This window comes from Oncorhynchus mykiss, chromosome 12, assembly GCF_013265735.2.
Source record: "Oncorhynchus mykiss isolate Arlee chromosome 12, USDA_OmykA_1.1, whole genome shotgun sequence".
Taxonomy (NCBI): Eukaryota; Metazoa; Chordata; class Actinopteri; order Salmoniformes; family Salmonidae; genus Oncorhynchus; species Oncorhynchus mykiss.
In genome coordinates, this window is record NC_048576.1 from 80111081 (window position 1) to 80129913 (window position 18833).

An 18833-nucleotide genomic window follows, 5' to 3' on the forward strand; every position below is an offset into this window, starting at 1 on the left:
CGGGCATAACACCATAACACATGTGATGTAAACTGTAAGCTGTTCCCCATCCCAAGCATGCTGCTGTGAGTCAGACTGTGGCATTAGGGCCAATTGGATGTGTTTAAAGGAGAGTAGGGCTGTAGACACCACGCCTGGCTCTCCCCTGCCTGCATTACCACTGGAGCTGATGACAAGTGCAGAGCAGCCTTGTTGTGTCTTTAATACAGCGGGAGTATTCTCCAGGGGAAATGCAATCTGTGTCCTCCGAACGGCATTACCCCGCGTGTCAGCCGCTATCACATTATACTCACCCTGCTCCAAATGGGAGAAGGAAATAGGAAATCGCCTCAGCCAGAAATGAACCAGAAGCATAATCAAAAAAATGTGTGTGACATCAGTACAGATCTGCACCCAACCCAGACATCCCCTAGCTGAGCACTAAACAATAAGCAGTGGAATTGCTTGGGATTCTTCAGCGGTTGAAAGAATGAACGCCCCTTTTCTCACCCCTAGGCATCTATTGGCTTATACCAGCTTAGACGTTTAAGATATGAGATAAAAGGGGTATGCTACCCTGATATGTTTTTCACCATGCCTTTATTGCCAATAGAAGGAGATAGCAAGAGCAGAGAAATCCCCAAAGCATTCAAGAGACCTCAGTTTCTAACATTACTAAAGATCTGTCAAAATACTCTCACCACTATAGCTGGAATCAACCGAGCTAAAAGAATCCTGTTCCATATGTATCATCACATGTATGACAGTGAGTCAGAGAATAGTGTAGATAGTATAAAGAGTGCAAGTATCAATATTGTATACAGTGATACAGTAAAACGTATGCTATACAAATACATATAAGTTACATACTAACACTCAATTCCACATACACACACTCCTACACTTCCCTTACTATAGCCTGCATGTGAGAGACAAAGACACAGCACATAAGAGGATAAAGTTAGGTAGCTATGTATGTGTTTGTGTGTGTGTGTGAGCATGCTCTGCACACATGCGTGTGTGTGTCAGCGTTAAGTCCCTGTGACTGAGAGGTGAAAGGACTGCTGTACTCACAGTTGTGCTCGTTTCCCTGCGGTCTGTCGGCTTGTCAGAGTTTCATCCTCTCAGCGGTCTGGCTATCCCTGGGCTGGGCAGGGGGCTTTCTGTTCCTCTGCTCTGGACGAGGTGTGGTAGAGAGACTTAGCTACAGACAGAGAGAGAGATAGAGAGCAAAGGAATGAATGCGAGAGAGAGAATCAGAGAGAGAGAGAGAGAGAGTGACAGAGAGTGAGGGGTGTCCTGCGATTGGCCCGTCAGTCCGGGAGAGGGAGCGTTGGTCTCAGTGGTGTCAGAGTCACGAGCGATGAGTCTGTTTGCTCCTATTTAAGAGGCAGTACAGTCAGCCGCTGCATGGATTCCAACAGCACACACTGCTAACGTAGGCACGCTCACTGGCTGCTGCTCACACGCTGCATCCACATCACAGTCAGGGAGGGAGGGAGATAAATAAGAAGAGGTGGAGAAAGGAGGGGGGAAGTGATAAAGGGAGGCAGACAGATACAGAGGGCCGATGACAGCTTCAAGCTGAAGCTTCTCCTTGGCTTCTCATCAATGACAGGTACTGAACAACAACAGAGAGAAAGAGAGAAAGAGAGAGAGAGAGGTAGGTATCACCTCCACACCACCCTCAGCTCCAAAACACACACACACACACACACACACACACACACACACACACACACACACACACACACACACACACACACACACACACACACACAGACCCACACGCACACAGAGAATATTCACACAAGCACACAAATCACTTCTCCTCCAACCCCATCTCAATTACCATAGCCGCGGCTGGCAGATGTTTGGGAGTTGTCAGATCTCAAGCTCGGCTCGGGGAGAGATGTGGTTCTAACTTATCTCATCTTATTTAACTGGGCAGTAATCAGAAAACAGTGGCAAGCTCATTTAGAGTCGGGTTGGCTGTGCAGCGCTGGGGGTGGCGGGGCCACGGACACAGACGAAGGCAAATGGCAATTATCATATCCCAAGTCACAGAACAGCGCCCCACAGGTTCCATTAAGGCCATTAGCACTGGGGGCCAACACTGAAACTGATCCCAGGCCTGTAGGATAGACAGGGCAGCAGCGTCTGTGAAAGGAGGCAGTGTGCCTGTACCACTGACCTGGCCAAGGGGTACTCCGTTAAGATTGATCATCAACATTTTAAATGGAGAATTGAGGGCAGTCATGTGAGTGGAAGGATTCAGGGTTTGTGTTTGGTTGTAAAACTGATTTAATGACGTCCTGACAATGACAAGACATGTTATCATGCTGTAGATTCATTATTCCTCAGATTGTGCTCAATGGAATCATCTATGTTTCAATGGAATCATCTATGTCTCAACGGAATCATCTACGTCTCAACGGAATCATCTACGTCTCAAAGGAATCATCTACGTCTCAAAGGAATCATCTACGTCTCTCAACGGAATCATCTATGTCTCAACGGAATCATCTATGTCTCAAAGGAATCATCTATGTCTCAATGGAATCATCTACGTCTCAACGGAATCATCTACGTCTCAAAGGAATCATCTACATCTCAAAGGAATCATCTACGTCTCAAAGGAATCATCTACGTCTCTCAACAGAATCATCTATGTCTCAACGGAATCATCTATGTCTCAACGGAATCATCTATGTCTCAACGGAATCATCTATGTCTCAACGGAATAATCTACGTCTCAACGGAATCATCTATGTCTCAACGGAATCATCTATGTCTCAACGGAATCATCTACGTCTCAACGGAATCATCTATGTCTCAACGGAATAATCTACGTCTCAACGGAATCATCTACGTCTCAACGGAATCATCTATGTCTCAACGGAATCATCTATGTCTCAACGGAATCATCTACGTCTCAACGGAATCATCTATGTCTCAACGGAATCATCTATGTCTCAACGGAATAATCTACGTCTCAACGGAATCATCTACGTCTCAACGGAATCATCTACGTCTCAAAGGAATCATCTACGTCTCAAAGGAATCATCTATGTCTCAAAGGAATCATCTATGTCTCATATGAGCAGGACAAGAAGCATTAGGAAGAATATTGGTTTTGACATTTTCCGCCGTAACGCTTAGTTTGACGATGAATGTCACGCTCAGTCTTTTTTTCCTCATTAACTATGGGGACCGGCACACCAGCACCAATCTGCTCCCTCCGTCGTCCCACAAAGTCCCTGGAATCCTATTCTCTGTCCTCTTCACTCCACCAAATTCAATTAAAAAGAGAAATTGGCAATTAGATCACTGTTATGATCCTGTAACAATGATCTAATGTGTAATTCATTGGCTTGGCGCTCCCTCGGGGGGTCCTGCTTGATGGAGTGGCTATGAGACTCCTTGGCATTCACCTCGGCCGGTGCAGCGCGGGGCGGGGTGGGCTCTCCTCTCGGCCCCCCGTCACCATCATCCAACCTGCCTGGTCTCTACTGTCTCACCACCACCACCGAGGCCTCTGCTGGCCCGCGGCAACAACTCACTGTACCCACACATACTGTATACACACACACACTCATAAATAAATGTGCACACACACATACGCATACACACAGTGATTTGCTTTGTTTTATATGCATAAGCTTCATTCGGCAGGTTGCTGGTGTTTAAAGAGGACAGAGAGCACACACAAGCACATACCCCTGTCGCCTCTCGCGGGAGAAACCTCTGCAATGTTTCCCTCCTTCATTTAATTAACTCAATTCCAATCTGGGGGGGGGCACTCCAGGCTAAGAATCACATTGAGATAAGGGGTGAGGGTGGTGAGGGAGGAAGGGGGAGTGAGGGGGGAGTTTACCCTCAACACACCCAAACCCGGTGTATCTTGTCACCAGCCCTGTGACTGGAGCCCTTTGGGCAGCTGACCCGACAGCACCACCAAATGGGGAATGTCTGCTACGCTTAGCATCATCCTCCTGGAGCCAGGTAGTGGCCCCGTGTTTATCTGTCGCTACAAAGCCTTGTTACCTGGCAACATTTAATACTTTATAGAGGTTTTATCTTATCATAGCCTCTAGGGTATATTTAGTCCTGGGATAAATGCAACAAACACACGCAGACAGACACAGCATTGCAGACCGACACACAAACACAGACACACGGCTACACACACCCACAGTGATTGCTCTGCTTGGCTCGTTTAGCACTTCTAAGGCAGAGATCCCCAGAGGCCAGCTATCACATCCAGTTACCGTGGCACCAGACATGCCCAGACCCACCTGGCTGCTCTCACCTCAATCTGAGGAAGACAGGAGGCACTGTAACCATGTCACACAGGACACACACGCTGAATCACAGACGCACAGAGACACACACTGAATAACTGATTGACATACTGTAAACACAGACACACACTGAATCACTGAATCACAGGTGCACAGAGACACACATTGAATCACTGAATCACAGACGCACAGAGACACAGGCTGAATCACTGAATCACAGATGCAACGAGACACACATTGAATCACTGAATCACAGACGCACAGAGACACACACTGAATAACTGATTAACATACTGTAAACACAGACACACACTGAATCACTGAATCACAGGCGCACAGAGACACACATTGAATCACTGAATCACAGACGCACAGAGACACAGGCTGAATCACTGAATCACAGATGCAACGAGACACACATTGAATCACAATCAGAATCACAGACGCAGAAAGGCACAGGCACAGAATCACAGACACACAGAATCACAGAAAAGATCGGAGTCAAATATATCGATATAAACAACATAAGCCAACACACACACACATAAGCCAACACACACATACTAGAGTGACACACAGACACTCTACCATCAGCCCATGGGGTATGGTGACGAACAATGACATTGCTCTACAGTCGCTATCTTTCCAAATCTAACCCAAATTTCCAACGAACCATCCGGTAGAATATGAATCATCAGCCAGTTGTCCTGGGAGACCAGATTGACAGTTATTATTTTCAGTCGCTGCCTCTTTTAATAATTTGATTTGTAAATAACTGAAAATGAGTCAAATGATCAAAGCATACAACACTGACAGTAACTGCCAGTAGGAATGACAGGTAAATTAAATGACAAACAGCTATATTAACAGGAACGTAAAAAAGGGCCCTAATGAGGAAAGCTCTGCCTTCATTGGTGACTCACATTGATGGCTGGAGGTAATACAGACGTAATGGCTGCTAAAGTAGGAGACAGAGAAAAGAGAGGGAGTGAGTGAGAGAAGGGAAAAGGAGAGAGAGAGAGTGAGAGAGAGAGAGAGAGAGAGAGTGATAAGCAACAAGGTAGAGGAGGTGGAGGAGAGGAGGACTGGCCGGTGATTAGTGCTCTCCAGCGTTGGTTGAGGCTGACTTGTCACAGGTTGACATGGGATGCAATTATGGAGGGGAAATTTGCGGGGCCCTCAGGCATGTGGCAGCCATGCTGTCAACTCTGGCTGATGTGTGGGCTCTTGGCACCGGCAAAGATGTCACAGGTGCTTACTGTACACTTCACTACAGCAGCATTCCTATAAAAATGGGCCTAAGTTTAACCAGGGGAGGTTGGAGAGGAGAGTGCGATGGTTACAGGCCATGGTGTGTGAGTGTGTATGTCTGTGTAGGTTTGAAAAGGTGTGTGTGTGCATGCTTCGGTCTGTCCCTGTGCAAGCACTTGAGCGTGGATGTGTGTGTGCGTGTGTGTGCAAAAGGTGCTATGATGGATAGCGTCACAGTAGAACAGCTGTTTTAACACCAGTAGGCTGTTAACACTAATCTACCCCCTACTCCTACCTGATGCCTCAGTCTCACTCCCTCTCAGTCCCTCTCTCTCTCCCGCTCTCTGCTAAAGCCACCAATCTCCATTGTGACTGGACCAGTTTCTCACACTGTTCTCCCCATCTTCTCTGTGTCTCCCATGTCAGCTCTTGTGTATAAGTCCCCCTGCAGTATAAGTAAGCACTTTAAGGCCCAAGGCAAATTACCTCAGCAGGACACAGCACACTTTTCTCTTATTTTCTCCTCTTATCAAACCTGGGCCTCCTCAAAGAACCAGCAGCACACGACTCCAGCTTAAAGGCCCAGTGCAGTCAAAAATGTGATTTTCTTGTACTTTATATGTATTGAGTATACCAAACATTAGGAACACCTTCCAAACATTGAGTTGCACCACCTCCCCCTTTCCTTCAGAACAGCCTCAATTCATCCTGGCATGGACTCTACAAGATGTCGAAAGGGTTCCACAGGGATGCTGGCCCATGTTGACGCCATTACTTCCCACAGTTGTGGGAGGATGTCCTTTGGGTGGTGGACCATTCTTGATACACACAGGAAACTGTTGAGTGTGAAAAACCCAGCAGCGATGCAGTTCTTAACACAAACCGGTGCACCTGGCACCTACTACCATACCCAGTAAAATGTAACTTAAAACTTTTGTCTTGTCCATTCACCCTCTGAATGGCACACATACACAATCCATGTCTCAACTGTCTCAAGGGTAAAAAAAAAATATATTCTTTAATCTGTCTCCTCCCCTTCATCTACACTGACTGAAGTGGATTTAACAAATGACATCAATAACAGATCATAGCTTTCACCTGGATTCACCTAGTCAGTCTACGTCATGGAAAGACCAGGTGTCCTTAATGTTTTGTACACTCAGTCTATATTTCCGTACTATGAGGTTGGAATAATAGTGTGACATTTTTAAATGATGATGCCCTTTTAGTGTAAGAGCTGTTTAAAAAGGGCGCCTGAAATGTCAGCCTGTTTTGGTGGGACGGAGGTTTGGACTGCCTGGTGACGTCACCAGCCGAGTACATATGTTACACTTTTTCTCAAGCGCTTTGGCTCAATTCTCAAATGACTTTTTTTCAAAACAATAAGTTCAAGTCTCTGAACAATTCGTTTCTTGTTCACACTAGATTTGAATTTCTTATTTATTTAAGCAAATTGCACGTGTTTTGGCATGTATGCAAAAGAGTAAGCACAAATGCACATGGCTTGCTGATCAAAACTGATGAGTTGATTCTCATACTTGTCACAACTTCTATACATTATTTCATCGTGTGACTCATCACATGCAAAATGATCCATTCAATGATCAAAATCGGTTAGACATACATGTATATGCCATAAATATCTACAGTGCCTTGCGAAAGTATTCGGCCCCCTTGAACTTTGCGACCTTTTGCCACATTTCAGGCTTCAAACATAAAGATATAAAACTGTATTTTTTTGTGAAGAATCAACAACAAGTGGGACACAATCATGAAGTGGAACGACATTTATTGGATATTTCAAACTTTTTTAACAAATCAAAAACTGAAAAATTGGGCGTGCAAAATTATTCAGCCCCTTTACTTTCAGTGCAGCAAACTCTCTCCAGAAGATCAGTGAGGATCTCTGAATGATCCAATGTTGACCTAAATGACTAATGATGATAAATACAATCCACCTGTGTGTAATCAAGTCTCCGTATAAATGCACCTGCACTGTGATAATCTCAGAGGTCCGTTAAAAGCGCAGAGAGCATCATGAAGAACAAGGAACACACCAGGCAGGTCCGAGATACTGTTGTGAAGAAGTTTAAAGCCGGATTTGGATACAAAAAGATTTCCCAAGCTTTAAACATCCCAAGGAGCACTGTGCAAGCGATAATATTGAAATGGAAGGAGTATCAGACCACTGCAAATCTACCAAGACCTGGCCGTCCCTCTAAACTTTCAGCTCATACAAGGAGAAGACTGATCAGAGATGCAGCCAAGAGGCCCATGATCACTCTGGATGAACTGCAGAGATCTACAGCTGAGGTGGGAGACTCTGTCCATAGGACAACAATCAGTCGTATATTGCACAAATCTGGCCTTTATGGAAGAGTGGCAAGAAGAAAGCCATTTCTTAAAGATATCCATAAAAAGTGTTGTTTAAAGTTTGCCACAAGCCACCTGGGAGACACACCAAACATGTGGAAGAAGGTGCTCTGGTCAGATGAAACCAAAATTGAACTTTTTGGCAACAATGCAAAACGTTATGTTTGGCGTAAAAGCAACACAGCTGAACACACCATCCCCACCATCAAACATGGTGGTGGCAGCATCATGGTTTGGGCCTGCTTTTCTTCAGCAGGGACAGGGAAGATGGTTAAAATTGATGGAAAGATGGATGGAGCCAAATACAGGACCATTCTGGAAGAAAACCTGATGGAGTCTGCAAAAGACCTGAGACTGGGACGGAGATTTGTCTTCCAACAAGACAATGATCCAAAACATAAAGCAAAATCTACAATGGAATGGTTCAAAAATAAACATATCCAGGTGTTAGAATGGCCAAGTCAAAGTCCAGACCTGAATCCAATCGAGAATCTGTGGAAAGAACTGAAAACTGCTGTTCACAAATGCTCTCCATCCAACCTCATTGAGCTCGAGCTGTTTTGCAAGGAGGAATGGGAAAAAATGTCAGTCTCTCGATGTGCAAAACTGATAGAGACATACCCCAAGCGACTTACAGCTGTAATCGCAGCAAAAGGTGGCGCTACAAAGTATTAACTTAAGGGGGCTGAATAATTTTGCATGCCCAATTTTTCAGTTTTTGATTTGTTAAAAAAGTTTGAAATATCCAAAAAATGTCGTTCCACTTCATGATTGTGTCCCACTTGTTGTTGATTCTTCACAAAAAAATACAGTTTTATATCTTTATGTTTGAAGCCTGAAATGTGGCAAAAGGTCGCAAAGTTCAAGGGGGCCGAATACTTTCGCAAGGCACTGTATTACATGGAATGTTTGCGATGTCTGCTTAATTGGCAAATTACCTCCCAAGAGACATAGTAATGAAAAAGGAATCACAATCTTACCAATCAAGTTTGGAAGCATATACTGTACACTACCATTGAAAAGTTTGGGTTCACTTAGAAATGTCCCTGTTTTTGAAAGAGAAGTACATTTTTTGTCCATTAAAATAACATGAAATTGATCAGAAATACAGTGTAGACATTGTTAATGTTGCAAATTACTATTGTAATGGCAGATTTTTTATGGGATATAGTCATAGGTGTACAGAGGCCCATTATCAGCAACCATCACTCCTGTGTTTCAATGGAATGTTGTGTTAGCTAATCCAAGTTTGTCATTATAAAAGGCTAATTGATCATTAGAAAAACCCTTTGCAATTATGTTAGCACAGCTGAAAACTGTTGTTCTGATTAAAGAAGCAATAAAACTGTCCTTCTTTAGACTAGTTGTGTATCTGGAGCATCAGCGGGTTAGATTACAGGCTCAAAGGCCAGAAACAAAGAATTTCCTTCTGAAACTCTTCAGTCTATTCTTGTTCTGAGAAATGAAGGCTATTCCATGCGAGACATTGCCAAGAAACTGAAGATCTCGTACAACACTGTTTACTTTTCCTTTCACTAGTCTAAAGAAGGCCAGTTGTATTGCTTCTTTAATCAGGACAACAGTTTCATGACACAAGGCGAGACCCAGATGCAGACACAGGAGGCAGATGGTTGGAGTCTTACAATATGTATTAATCCAATAGGGGAAGGCAAGAGAATGGTCATGGACAGGCAAAAGGGTCAAAACCAGTTCAGAGTCCAAATGATCAGGCAGGCAGAATCAAGGTCAGAGCAGGCAGGATGATCAGGCAGGCAGAATCAAGGTCAGGGCAGGCAGGATGATCAGGCAGGCAGAATCAAGGTCAGGGCAGGCAGGATGATCAGGCAGGCAGAATCAAGGTCAGGGCAGGCAGGATGATCAGGCAGGCAGGATGATCAGGCAGGCAGGATCAAGGTCAGGGCAGGCAGGATGATCAGGCAGGCAGGATCAAGGTCAGGGCAGGCAGGATGATCAGGCAGGCAGGATCAAGGTCAGGGCAGGCAGGATGATCAGGCAGGCAGGATCAAGGTCAGGGCAGGCAGGATGATCAGGCAGGCAGGAAAGTAGTTCAGTCAGGCAGGGGTCAAAACCGGGAAGACTATCAAAAATAGAATAAAGGCGTACAGAAAAAACACGCTGGTTGACTTGACTAACATACAAGACGAACTGGCACAGAGAGACAGGAAACACAGGGATAAATACACTGGGGAAAACAAGCGACACCTGGAGGGGGTGGAGACAATCACAAGGACAGGTGAAACTGATCAGGGTGTGACAGGACCCCTGTACGACCTATGTAGGTATTCCATTAAAAATCACCCGTTTCCAGCTACAATAGTCATTTACAACATTAACAATGTCTACACTGTATTTCTGATCCATTTGATGTTCTTTTAATGGACAAAAAAATTGCTTTTCTTTCAAAAACAAGGACATTTCTAAGTGACCCAAAATGTAGGAACGGTAGTGTATATACAACGATCAAAGGGATCATGCTGTTTGTATGTGGCTGCTATGAAAATGAACTGTGTTTGCATGTGATCAGGGGTGTATTCATTCCGCCGATTCTGTTGAAAAACATTTCTTAAAGGGAAGCAAACAGAAAAAAACTGGAATAAACATACCTGAATTTGTCCAATAGAAACTCTCATTTGCAACTGTTGAACTAATGATTAAGCCTTAGATCAGCTAGATGCAGGCCAGAGTGTGCAAGGCGGTATTGAATGTGTCAATGTCTGTTACCTTAATTTCTCATATTTCTCTCAACCTGTGCACCTACGTTGTAAACTTTCATTCATGGGCTAGGTTGTAGCAACCTCATGATGGGTATAGGGAAAATGTGATTATCATGTAGTAGCCTAAACTTATTGATGTTACATTGTGCTGGGTAAGTGGAATATGACTAACAGTCATCCAATATGCTGTAATAAAAATAAGGCCATGCACAATAAAAAACAATTGTCCTCCCTCATCTTTAACGCAACCAACCGCCACTGAACCTGTAGCTTTTACCGAAGGACAGTGGGTCGTCTGGATTTCTGTCCGGCCTTTCTTTAAAAAAAATCATAAACCCATTTTCCCAAAAATTGATTTGTACAAAGACTTCCAGACTACCATCATGGGGCTTGAAAGCCAACTCTAGCAGGCCATCAGGTGTGATTTTCCACTTCAGACATTTATTTTTTGCTGCAGCAGCACAGCAATGGGCTCTCTGAGAGCAGGGTGGTGGTCGGGTCTCGGTGTGCAACAAAATGCTTGGTTGCACTGACAGTGAGCACCCCACTATCATGTGCAGGAGAACAGGGATCAGACAACACAGTGATACCCAGCAAGATGGCCAGATGTCCTCCATTCAATAACTTGTCTCAGCAACATTGATCTATGTACATTCACATCCACTCATGCTTGTATAACATGTTTAGAGGAAGGGCAATAAGGAGGCTAACACCTGCAAAGTGGATACATGAGAGGTGGTAGACAGTCACTGAGGCTTTGTTAGTGTTGTTACTGTTAGCCTCAGTATTGTGTAGCCAACAGGCCCTGTGTGTCCCTGTGTCCTCTACCTGAACCCCCCCCCCCCACCCCCCCCCCCCCCCCCCCCACCCCCAGCGGAACATATAAGTCCCCCCCCCCCCCCCCTAATTCACAGCCCAACACCTCAGCTGGTGATGGAGGCGATGGGGGCCTGATTATATCAGGAGAACAAGGGCTAATTAAATAGGGGTCTGATCACTGAGGAGTAAATTATTTAACACCAGAGACTCAACTCTCTCTTCGTTAGATGCTAAACCACAGAACTCTCCCTCCCTAGTCTCCCTGCGAGCCTCGCCTTCGTTCTCTTTTTAATGACAGCTTTACCATGCCGCTCTTTCATCTTTGGGAACTGTGTGCCATTCGGTAGAGGCAGCATGGCAGAGAGAGAGACAGTATGAAAGGTCTGTGGGCTGTGACCACTGGAACATACCCCATCTACCCTATCATGGTGAGTTGATTAGACACGACATCAAAGGGAGTCAACCTACAGATTAACATTAAAAGATCTCGTGGCAAATCAACACATAATTGACACAATCGGAACAAATTCATTGTTCGCCACATCCCCCTACCCCCTCTGTGTATTCACAAGTGCATTAGAATGGATAACCCTTACCACTATCGTGCACTTAGAGAAAAGCTAGTAGATTGTTAAAGTTCTGTTCTGTTGTTGTGTTCCCAAACAGGATGTGGTGGGGGGGGGGGGGGGGGGGGGGGGACTTGTAGAAGGAGCTCAGTGTTCAGTCCCTCGGCAGGGGACTGCTATTACTACTTCTCCTCCTTAGTGTTGTGGTTTTTCTCTGACAGTCGAACTCTCTCAGGGCCAGTTTCAGACTTTCTGATCGCCCGCTGGACCACTTTCCCCTCTCTCTCCCATCTACACGGCAACGAATGCTAACTCCAAAAGCCAGCGTCTTGAGGTAAAGGGGAAATCACTGACTTAAGATGATACCCGGCGGAGCACAGAACTACTGCTTGCAAACATTATTTTCCATTGGCAATCTGTTCGCTGAAAAACACTTAACCTTAACATGGGCACATTCTATTTGCTCTCCGGATGTGCATAAACAGAACCACAAACAACACTACCAACATTATTATTACTATATATAAACTCAGCAAAAAAAGAAACGTCCTCTCACTGTCAACTGTGTTTATTTTCAGCAAACTTAACATTTGTAAATATTTGTATGAACATAAGATTCAACAACTGAGACATAAACTGAACAAGTTCCACAGACATGTGACTAACTTAAATAGAATAATGTGTCCCTAAACGAAGGGGGGGGGTCAAAATCAAAAGTAACAGCCAATATCTGGTGTGGCCACCACCTGCATTAAGTACTGCAGTGCATCTCCTCCTCATAGACTGCACCAGATTTGCCAGTTCTTGCTGTGAGATATTACCCCACTCTTCCACCAAGGCACCTGCAAGTTCCTGGACATTTCTGGGGAGAATGGCCCTAGCCCTCACCCTCCGATCCAACAGGTCCCAGACGTGCTCAATGGGATTGAGATCTGAACTCTTTGCTGACCATGGCAGAACACTGACATTCCTGTCTTGCAAGAAATCACGCACAGAACGAGCAGTATGGCTGGTGGCATTGTCATGCTGGAAGGTCATGTCAGGATGAGCCTGCAAGAAGGGTACCACATGAGGGAGGAGGATGTCTTCCCTGTAAAGCACAGAGATGAGATTGGCTGCGATGTCAACAAGCTCAGTCCGATGATGCTGTGACACACCACCCAAGACCATGACGGACACTCCACCTCAAAATCGATCCCGCTCCAGAGTACAGGCCTCAGTGAAACACTAATTCCTTTGAACAATAAACGCGAATCCGACCATCAACCCTGGTGAGACAAAACCACGACTCGTCAGCGAAGAGCACTTTTTGCCAGTCCTGTCTGGTCCAGCGACGGTGAGTTTGTGCCCATAGGCGGCGTTGTTGCCGGTGATGTCTGGTGAGGACCTGCCTTACAACAAGGCATACAAGCCTTCCGTCCAGCCTCTCTCAGCCTATTGCAGACAGTCTGAGCACTGATGGATTGATTGTGCATTCCTGGTGTAACTGGGCAGTTGTTGTTGCTTTCCTGTAACTGTCCTGCAGGTGTGATGTTCGGATGTACCGATCCTGTGCAGGTGTTGTTACACGTAGTCTGCCACTGTGAGGACGAGCAGCTGCCCGTCCTGTCTCCCTGTAGCGCTGCCTTAGGCGTCCCACAGTACGGACATTGCAATTTATTGCCCTGGCCACATCTGCAGTCCTCATACCTCCTTGCAGCATGTCTAAGGCACGTTCACACAGATGAGCAGGGACCCTGGGCATCTTTCTTTTGGTGTTTTTCAGAGTCAGTAGAAACGCCTCTTTAGTGTCCTAAGTTTTCATAACTGTGACCTTAATTGCCAACCATCTGAAAGCTGTTAGTGTCTTAATGACCGTTCCACAGGTGCATGTTCATTGTTTATGGTTCATTGAACAAGCATGGGAAACAGTGTTTAAACCCTTTACAATGAAGATCTGTGAAGTTATTTAGATTTTTCCGAATTATCTTTGAAAGACAGGGTCCTGAAAAAAGGCAGTTTCTTTTTTTGCTGAGTTTATATATATATATTTTAATGTATTAACCACTCCACCACCCCCCCTTTCCGGAGGACAAATATCTTAGTTTTTTTACAACTTTTCTTCTACATTTTACATATACATTTTACATACACATTTTACATACATGGTACTTTTAAATAAGGCAGTCACATAACAATAATACATTACCAAACATAAGCTCTTTAATCCAAACCCTCAGCCACCCTCAGCCACTCCCAGGGTTCCCACCATAGACCACCCTCGTTTGGTTTCCATGTGCCATATATTTTTCAATTGTGCTGTGATGTTTTACATGATTTTTTAACCTTTCTAATCGTATACTATCCATTATTTTCCATTGACAATATGTTCGCCGAAAAACAATGAACCTTGTCCTGCCACATAACAATCAAGCTATGGCATGGCAAATCATTACATGCACTATCTTATCTATGTTTTGATAGCATTGCCTTGCCTATCCAGACATCGAATAAAAACTAACATTTGATGTGTCAGTATGTTATTATGGTGAATATATTGATCACATACTGTACCAGTCTCTACAAATACACAATAGAGGACACACAAAGTAGAAAATACTGTATATCTTAAATGTTGTTGTCATGGAAACACAAGTCAGCAACACACATTTGGAGCCTTGAAATAACTCATCCAAACCCCATAATTGTATATTTGTTTTATTTAACCTTTATTTAACTCGGCAAGTCAGCCTAAAGAAAATGTATTTGTAAATTCTATACATCCTCAGTGTTTTGTATTGACTCAAAAGACCTACACTCCTTCATCAGTGAAGATAATGGTTTTCTAACAGCGAAATGGATTACACAATGCAGAGAACTCTGCAAAATTTTACAATGAGTAAGGACAAAATGAGACAGACTATTTGACAGCTGTTCTATCTTTCTATTGCTTTATTCTCTGTGAGTAAAGCTGTGCTAATATGGACTTATTTGTCCTTAATGCACATTTGCAGTCCATTTACCATGAATATACACATGAGCTTAAAATAACAAAATGAATGTTGACCTTTGGTCTTAAGGCGAACCAAATGCTGCCACGCTGTGTCCCACACCACTAGGTAGGTGTGGAGCGATGACTCATTCTACTCCTGTGGAGGCGGGCGGAGCGGGCAGGGTACTGTCTGTGACAAGGCACTGTCGCTGTTGCTGCACCCGCTGACATGCTTACTGCCAGCATAACATTTTACTTCAATTAGATAATTGAATGAGTCAATTCCCGTCACCTCTCCCACTCACAACGTCTACCTGAAATAGACTCCCAAAATGATGTGTGTTCAGAGCGAGGGAGGGAGAGGGATGGTGAGATAGGGAGGAGGGAGGGAGGGAGAGGGGGATGGGGGGAGAGAGCAGCCCATGCAGCCACACTAAAGCAGCCTGGCTCTCTCTCATTCCCCAGGGAAATTGCATCACATATTGATCCGTGTTCCCTCCACCTAATGGACGTAGAGGGTGGAAGTGCCGCTGGCAATTTGGAAATGGCTGTGCGAGTAACAAGGAGTCATTAAGGCATAAAACCCAGGTGAGTCACCCAAGGACCTTTCCCCTGGCCTCGCACAGGGCCTCTCGGTGCTGCTGCCTGTCTGGAGTCCACATCTGTATGTACCAAGGAGGGAGAGTACCAAAGCAGCAGGCCCGCGGGCTCAGACAAACATTTATCTTCATTACACCCCATACACTAGCCAATAAACAGGGGAGAGAGACAATCATTCTGTATTACATCCATGACTATAGCACTTTACATTTTCTATCAGTTTAACAGACTCCCTTGGCCATCTTACAATCCTCACATTCATTTTTTACAGCCTTACACACATTCTGTCTTGCCATTCCTACAGATGGGGCTTTTACAGTGCAGGGATTTTCACTGGCGCCATAGTGGTTATGTTCCTTTCTCAATGGCACAACAGCAGGGTCTGACTTCACATTTCCAGCAATATCACACAACTCAGTGCCAGAGCCATCAATGCTTCATTCTGTTTGACAACACATACACAGAAATAAAACACAGATTGTGTCATTATACTTCTAAAATGTGTAATGTGCAACATGTCCTGGAGTGGGCCAGGTTGTACAAAATACATCACCACACATGGCCGCCAATACTTCACAAGTTTTCTTCAAGAGCACATGAATGAGCAAAGAGGACATTTTTCAACTACAGCAACAATATGAACTGCACTGGCAAGAGAAGAGAGAAGGGATCAGTGATAATCATCAGTGGTAGGGGGAGGAAGAACATACGCCCAGCCGATGGGTTCACTTTCTGGGACTGGCACAGTGATGTTACACACACTATTTGAACTGCAAAGGCAGAGCAAAAATTCAATCCAACACGATGGTTCTGTCTGGGTTTAATGCTCTGTTAAATCAGCGAGAACAAACAGGAACCGTTCACACGCCTTTGTTCAGACGTGAAAATGTTCCCTCTAATTCCAATGCATGAGAAATGTCATCTTAAAGTACAAGTAGAGCTCTCTACTGCTCAGCCTTCTGTGCCATTTCAATTTGTTTATTCATCCGTTTCCTTGGCTGATGTCACCAGTAAAAAAGCAGGAACAATCACAGCCTTTTAAGGTGTTCCTGTATACTTCACCATTACTCTGGGGGTGTGTATAGACTTCCATACGGATAACCCCCTGCCTGTATGTAAATGCTTGATCACCTCCCGCCCTTAAAACGAATTGGCTGTATGCATGTAAATATGGTGCATTACTTAGCCAAGGTGTTTTACCCCTGTGTCTCAGACTGAAGGTGATTTTGATTTGCTGCCATTTGGATATTAAGTGCAGTGGATATTGAGTGCTATTACAGCTGGGGACAGGCGAGGCATCAATCTCTGTCAGAGAAGTGGAAAATCTCTCTCCAGACAGATGCTGTCAGTCAGGAAGAAACTCATGAGCTGCATGAAAAGCAGGAAGTCCCAGTCGGGGATAATGGACACTGTGGCATACACCTCGGCTTAGTATTGAGGCACTCTCACACCTCATCCCTTTTACTTCTTGGGTTGGGGATAAATTGGGTTCGGCTCAGAAAAAGTAGTGATGTGAACGCACCAGGGGTGCTCATCAAATCTATCGTCTCCAGCTCCTTTGGGATGGGTGGTGTCATAAGCATGTATGTCACGATAACTCTGTCTTAAGTTCATCGTCTTCGACAAGCATACATAACACAAGCACATATTAAAGAGTATGAACTTAGGATGATATATGTGTACTTGTGTCACTGTATGTATCTATCCGTGCTTGCCAGAGACACCACAGTTTCTGTTGATGACACATTTTGGATCATTTCCTGCAATGCCACTTTATCTTCCCAGCTTAGAGCCACACTCTCCCGGGATCCCCTAAAAGTTATCTGATGAACCCCCGCTTCTCTCTCAAAGGTGTGTTGCAGGAGGGGGGAGACAGAGAGAGAGAAAGAGAGCTCTCATTATTTCTTCCTAATTGCCCACAAGTGACCCTCGTGAGTCCCCCCTCTGCAGCCAGGTACGGTGCCTCATTACGGGCCGGCAGTCTCCTCCTCTGCTCTCCCAGGAGGAAGCCATGAAAAGGCCATGAAAGGCCTCCTCTGACAGGGGCCAGCCAGACTGGACCAATTAACAGGTTTTTTTCTCTGCTCGCCACTCTCCCAGTCTTCCGGCTGGGCTCCCTACACACACACACACACACCCAGGAAGACATGCCTGGTTCCCTCTTCCTCCGTCGTCAGGTCTGGACGCAGTGTTCCCAGGTTGGAAGGTGGAAGAAGGGGATGAGGACAATGCCGGACTAGACGGCTCATTTACATGTTTCTCACGGCTCCGTGTCTCGCAGTAGGCCTGTGTTTTGTTCTGGAAACGGTGGAGGAATAGAGGTCTGGAACAGAGGAACATGGGTATGATTGGAGCTGAAGTTGTGTTATCAAGGCTGTTATTAGTGTGTAGATTTGAGTTAATAATACTGTGATGTTATTGGACCTTTAATCCAAGAAAATACGAGTGTGTGTGTGACTGTCATTAATATCCAGAGCTGAGGCTCTCTTCAATTACTCTCATGTGACCAAAATACTTGTATCTTAACTAAGTGTGACCTCTGAGACTGGGCCGGAGCATCACAGTTACATTTATGGTGACTTTTAGCAGCCCTGCTGTTGTCACTTCATGAAGACTAAATGTAATTGTTCTGAGTCCCTCCGTCTAAGAGTGCCAAGTGACTCAGACAGACTGTGGCAAAATAAATGACCCAGTCAAGGTGAACATCCAGGTTTCAGGCCAGGAGCAGCAGAGACAAAACACAGCAAACTTGCCTTCCACCTTTTTCCTTTCCACCTGGATGACTCGTTTTTCCTTCCCCGAGGCCAGGCGCATTCAAGGCAATCTAGTCTGAACCGGTCGTCTGAAATGATCGACCATTACTTAACATTCAGGTAACAATCTTTCAATAACCAACATGAAATGCAACACTTTTGTCTTAAGGCCTTGGTGTTGCCTGGCGCTCTTGCAAGGTCACATTGGAAACCATTCAGAACGAACCAAACGTAAAGTAAACCACTTTTGCCTGATACAAGAGAGGGGAGATGATGGGAGGAGATGGGAGGAGGGGAGATGATGAGGGGAGACGAGAGGACAATGATGGGTTCTGGCGACAATAAGCCCATTCTGAGATGGAGAGTATGACAGTGACAGTGAGTGTGTTTGGGTGGGGGTTGTACAGACTCATTCAGAGCAGAGGTCCTGATTGGTCTGCTGTCTCCAGGGGTGTGTGCACTGTGCCTGCAGGCAGGGGAAG

General features: G+C 45.0%; 1 protein-coding gene across 4 annotated transcripts in view; it reads right to left on the reverse strand.

The window, feature by feature from the left end:
* LOC110538551 (RNA binding protein fox-1 homolog 3) overlaps positions 1-1565 on the reverse strand; it is a 412667-nt gene extending 411102 nt beyond the window's left edge. For 2 of the 4 annotated variants that reach the window (XM_036938639.1, XM_036938638.1), the window contains exon 1: positions 1054-1557. The gene's annotated coding sequence lies outside the window, so the exon portion shown is untranslated. Of the gene's footprint in view, positions 1-1053 lie in introns of all 4 variants that reach the window. The other 2 variants (XM_036938643.1, XM_036938644.1) reach the window with 2 other exon arrangements.
* Between the last annotated feature and the right edge of the window lie 17268 nt (positions 1566-18833).